The 6000-nt window shown below is 35.9% G+C and overlaps 1 protein-coding gene across 7 annotated transcripts in view; it reads right to left on the bottom strand.

The window, feature by feature from the left end:
- PPFIA2 (PTPRF interacting protein alpha 2) overlaps positions 1–6000 on the bottom strand; it is a 235524-nt gene that overhangs the window by 59310 nt on the left and 170214 nt on the right. The gene's annotated exons all lie outside the window — the stretch shown is intronic.

The raw sequence follows: 6000 nt of genomic DNA, 5'->3' as shown, positions 1-6000 counted from the left end.
ATATATAGTGTGTATATATATATATATATATATATATATATTTATTTTGGTTTGTATAGTTTTGACTGTGTCAGTGATCTTTTTGGAGCCCTCCGTGAAAGGGCTCAGGCTATATAAAAAAAAAAACAGTCATGACATGTGAATATTATGTGGAAATGGTGATGAGGATTATTGACAATAAAAATTTGAATTTTTGAAGGTACAACATCCTAGAGTGCCCGTTTTATATGTTCTTCCTAAAGTACATACAAATCTGCATAGACCAGGGAGGTCTATAATATCAAGTTGTGGCTCTCTTACAGAGAACATCATTACTTAGGTTGATTTTCACCCCCAGCCTCATGTAGAGACATTGCTGTCCTGTATATGTGACACCCCCATTTAATTTATTTCATGGATGGTTTGGAAGTTCCCAAGGAAACTTTATTATTCAGTTTTGATATTGAAGCACTTTATTCTTCTATCCCTCACTCAACTGGTTTAAAAACAATAGAGAGATTCCTGGATACTTTAGATATTATGGAACATGATCATAATTAGTTTTTGATCTGTTTACTACAATTTTTGCTAACACATAATGAATCGTCTTTGTCTTGTCGTCTTTACTTGCAGGTGCCAGGCACTGCCATGGGGACTAAATGTGCCCCCTCTTATGCCAATTTATATTTGGGTGGTTGGGAGCAGGATATCTGGTCGTGTAACATTCTCTCTATGTACCGGTGCCATATTTTAGTATGGCGCCGGTACATAGATGACATTTTTGTCATGTGGACCAGCACCAACGAAGTTCTTTTGGAGTGTTTAGCTCTTTTGAATCAAAATGATCTGAAGGTTAACAATGAAGGTACATGAATATAAATTTCCATTCATGGATATAAAGTTATGAATAGATAATGAGGGTAAACTGTTCACCAAATTATTCTGGAAGAACACGACTGGCAAAACTGTTTTGGAGGCCAGCAATGCCCATCCATTACCACTAAGGAGAAGCATCCCGTTTTGCACAATATTCGAGAGTCAGACGCAATTGTTCCCTTGATCAAGATTTTGAAAGAGAAGAATTTAAGCTTCGACTAAGATTGAGAAAGAGAGGATATAAAGACAAATATTTGTGTTATGCATATCAGAGAGCCAAAAGCATTGACAGAAGGCATGAAATGTAAACAACTAGTGGAGTAGAAATTTAAAAAAGATAAAGAAATATGTGACCAAAGAGTGAGATTAGTTGTTACATATAACAACCAATACAAATCGGTTTCATGTATTCTGTCAAAGCATTGGTATTATCTCAAGAAAGATATACGACTTTCTACATTTCCGAAAATTTGGGTATTACATACAGGAAATGTTCTTCCTTAAAGGACAAACTGGTAAAAAGTGAGTACATTGGTAACAGGAACGATGCTTGTTGAAAAATGTCATGGAACTTTCCAGTGTCAGAAATGCACAATGTACAAATATATAAAAACAGGTAGAATGACATGTACCCCAAAGGGACTACAAGTTACGTCCAAGCACTTTGTAAACTTTGAGACAGAAGGAGTAATGTATCTGCTCCTCTGTCCATGTGACATGTGTTATGTTGGCAAAACCAAACACATGTTTAAGAAAAGAATTTCTGATCACATTTGTGATATTATATCTTGGAATATGAGATCTCCAGTAGCTAGACATGTAGTTCAACATCATGGGGGCAGTGTTAATAAACTACGTTTCTTCGCTTTAGATAGAGTATATAAAAGTAGGAGGAGATTTTGATAAAATGTTACTACAAAGAGAATGAAGATGGACTACTATACTAAATCATATGAACTAACTGGCATCAATAAAGCTATTAACTTTAGCTGTTTCTTATAGCATTTTTGAACTTTTGGTTGTCATCACCAGTAATCATGGTTGCAGATACCGACACAGCTTTATTGATGTGTTTTTGAATGACGTATACTGTATACTGATATGCTTTAGTTTGAGAAAGCCCCTTTTTTCCATGAAAATTATGCAGTATTTATCAGTATGCGGATAGTTTAGAAATTACCTGTGTCTCCATAACGATACTTTTTACATCAATACAAGGATTTTTAGTAATCATATTTAAAACGCATATATACGTATGTTTTACCTTCCGGTTCATACTTAGTGTAACCTCTAGTATGGAGGTTAAAAAAAAGTGATTGTGTGCAAATAAATGGCATTGGATTAACTTTCTATTGCCACTGCCCCCTGAGAAAGCCCTCATTGTAGGGCAAAAGCACAGTAAGGGAAGAAGGCATGGAGTTCACGTCTGTCCTGCAGGATGTGTTGGCCATTCTTCAATTCGTGATGGTCACACACCAGAAAGTCTGATGAGATCAGTTAGCAGATGCTTTGCTTGTGCGGATACCTATTTACAACCCATATGGGACAGTCCTGGATGAAGCTAAGTACTTGAGTTTGTGCATTTGTTGGGACTATTGGCCCTGATGTACTTTGAATCTATCTATGTGAGCCTTATGCACCACACAGTTTAGCTCTATTTTGGAGTATTGACTGTCTATTGCCTTACTCATGTAAAAGATACTTGCAGTGTACATCAACTTAACTTGGCTGCCCTACTATATTGGGTTGTGACTCCGGCCCATCGCTTGATGACATACCCACATGGATGCACATCATGTGATATTACAATTGCAACCAACATCTAGGTTGCCCTGTTTGCATTATATAGTGAAGTTATCTGATCAGCTACAGGTTTTTCGCTTTGGATATTGTTTTTTTGTTTATCATGTGAGATGTCACTTACTGAAATACAACATCTTTTCATTAATCATGTTGTAACTGGACTGCCTTTAATCATGCATGATTGATTTTTCATATGACTCATTCCTTATCAGCTGACATATCATATAAACGAGGTGTGTGTTTATTTCATGAATTGGCCAGACCATCTATACATTTTTCTGATTCTATAAACAATTAATATATCATGCAGGATGTACATAGATGGTTTTATTCATATGGTTTTTTACTGTATTTAATTAATAAAATGTTATAATTTTTACAAATGATTGTGAGATCGAAGGAGTATATCCTTATGGGGGTTTATTTCTCTTTTTTCTAATACAAATAAACAGACCCTTCAGTCTAGTCAGTCAGAAATTCCCTGAACATGGAGTTATGAACACTAGACTTATTGCTTTCTATTTGTACATCACTGATAATTGGATACCATCCAATTATTGCTTAAGAAAATGTGCAAATGTACTGCATCTAATCACTAGTTTCTGAGGAAGGAACAGATTTCATTGGCAAGAACACCAAAGTGATGCACATTAGCAGATACTGCAGTTTATTAAAAAAAAATTGTAGCAAGGCAAATATTGTGGCTGCCAATCCCTTTTCTTTTACAAAAATACTAGTTGCCTGGTTGTCCCAGCTTAAAGGCATTTGTGATTGGCTGCTTCATATTACTGCATAACACTGCTACTAATAAAACCTGCTGTGCTAAGACAACATACTGAGGTGATCAAATAAAAAGCTGAAAAGACAACCTTCTTTGTCTGGAGCAGTTAAAGCAATAGAATTACCACAAGAAAGTAAATAAAATAATAACAATTCATGTGTTTTACCAAAGCTAGCAGAATTTACTGCTTGCAGTAAAGCTCTTGACAGATATACAGTGTGTATTCCAGTAAAAGACTAGGACGGGGACTTCAGAAATGTCCTAGATAAATTTACAGAGTGAGCTGTGATAGGTTTATGGGATACATTTTAGTAGGAGCATTGATTGCTACTTGCTTCAAGGAAGAGCATGTTGCTCTTGTAAGTATCCTTTAGAGAAGACATTTTAACATTTAAGAAGCCCTGCAATAAGAAGGTATTCATTTCTAATAATGCTAAACATCTGATCTTGGATAAAAATGGCTGTAATCTTTGTGTTAAGGGAGGAATAAAAATGCACGGATGAAATTGCACATATTTCAGCTTAACAGCATACATTTTGTAAAAGGATGGTTAAGGACCATTTAACCATGTATTCATTTAATAAAACTTCAGCTGCCATATCTGGCTGATAATAGTATAAAATTACCTAGAATACATGAAGGATAAATTGGGGATGGTCTAAATGCTACCGCTTGGCACACCCTTATTATCTCTGCTATATTGATTTTTTTTTCACTGATGTACATTACACATTATCCTTTTAGACATGGAAGAATATATTTTATTGCATCCTTAGAAAAACCTTGTTTCCACCAAAGTCAGTACCAGGAATGAGTTTGCCCAATTTTGCTAAACTGAGCTCTTTAAGTCTTAAAAGAGAACTATGGGGTAAGTGTTTTTCCCCATAGCTCTCTTTAGGGTCATATACTAGCATCCTCCCGTGACTCAAAGCTCATTATATCGCAAGCTACAGCTCGTGGTATACTGAGACCACCACAGCCGGGACAGATCCTGACATTACTGTCAAGATCCACCCAGCTGCATGAGTGACAGCTGGTTCTGCCTATCTAGAAGCAGAGCCAGCTGTACCCACCCCTTCCCACATCCATTCATCCAGTCAGCGCTGGAGGATCAGAGTGGGGAGGGGGGGAATCCTTGCAGGGAGCCGTGACTGACAGTCACCGCTCTCTGCAGGGAGGTGATCGAGAAGGGAGCAAGCGAGGGTATGTGTTCGCTCACTTCCCAATCTATTGAGCCAACGTTTCATTGTTACACGTCAGCTCAAACTATTAGGTTGAGTGATTTTCACTCACCTCATAGTTCTCTTTTAAGCATTGGTGTTAATGGGTATAGCAAAATTATGGGTTGTTTGAAGCAAATAAGGCTTTCCGTAACAGCTTTGAATGGCTCCCAAGTGTCTTTTGTTTATGTTCTGAGTGTACTTTTGCTTGTTTTTCAGTGTACAAGGTGTAAAAATAGGTGAAAATAGCACTCTGAAAAAGAGAAGGTGCAAAAGCATTATTTTCTGTTTCTTATAACATTAAAATACACCACAGAATTGGGGCTCATAATCACACATGATGTGATTGAAAAATAAATACACCCCCCTCCCCCAAATAAAATGGGAAACTATTTCATGCAGATTTTTTTTGTCCTTTTAGGTCTTCTATGCAATTTTCGGATGAATTTTGTTAATATTTGGTGTGTTTTCATCCAATATAAAAATAGCAACAGTGTCAAAATAGTAACTCTTGCACTTTCTTTTAACAATGGATACACAAAATTTGTCAGAAAAAAATACACCAAAAACAATTCCCTTGATTTATTGAATAGCTTGTCATTAATTATGTCTAGTGTAAATTAATACAGAATGACTCAATAGGTATGTCCTCATTTTACCTTCTTTGTGTTTAAAGTGCATATATAGCCAAAACTTAATTTTTGATAGAATATGGAAGAGTTAAAATCTCTATTAGGTTAATTTTGGTGCCCATTTCCCCATTAGGAGATTTCCCTCCATTTCCTCTCCTGAAAACACTACAGAAAATTTAAGGAAATGTAAAAATAAGATAAAATACCTTCTTACATAGTAATTAGCAGAATATTTGTCCCCATTAGATCATTAACCCTCACCTCTTGCTCTGGGGTCAGCTCTAAAACTTGTCACTAAGACAAATAGAGGAGTTAATAACCCTAGTGAGGACCCCGTGTCACATTTTTATTGCTGTCCTACTCTTCCTCACTCTAAAAAGAAAAAAAATATTTACATATACTTTAATCAGTGGCCCTTAGTGTAAATTACAGTCCATTTCTAAGGTGTTCCATTGCTAAAATTCTGATCATTAAGATTTTTTTATAAATGGCCTGTGCATACACTATAGACCACTGATTAAACAACACTGATTAAGGCATCAAGGATGACAACATGATGAAGGACTCACATTTTAATGTTACAGTAAGCTGAATTACTGAATGGTTTTTATTGAAAATTAACACCATTCACTAGGAAAAAGCCAGCAGGAAACAAGAAACCTTGGCTACTTGATAAAGCTTCTTTTTTTTTTTAGGATGATGAGAAGT

Source organism: Nanorana parkeri, unplaced genomic scaffold (genome assembly GCF_000935625.1).
Source record: "Nanorana parkeri isolate BGI_ZX_2015 unplaced genomic scaffold, ASM93562v1 scaffold101, whole genome shotgun sequence".
NCBI lineage: Eukaryota > Metazoa > Chordata > Amphibia > Anura > Dicroglossidae > Nanorana > Nanorana parkeri.
The sequence above is the reverse complement of the archived record's forward strand: the minus strand, read 5'-3'. Positions and strand labels throughout refer to the sequence as shown.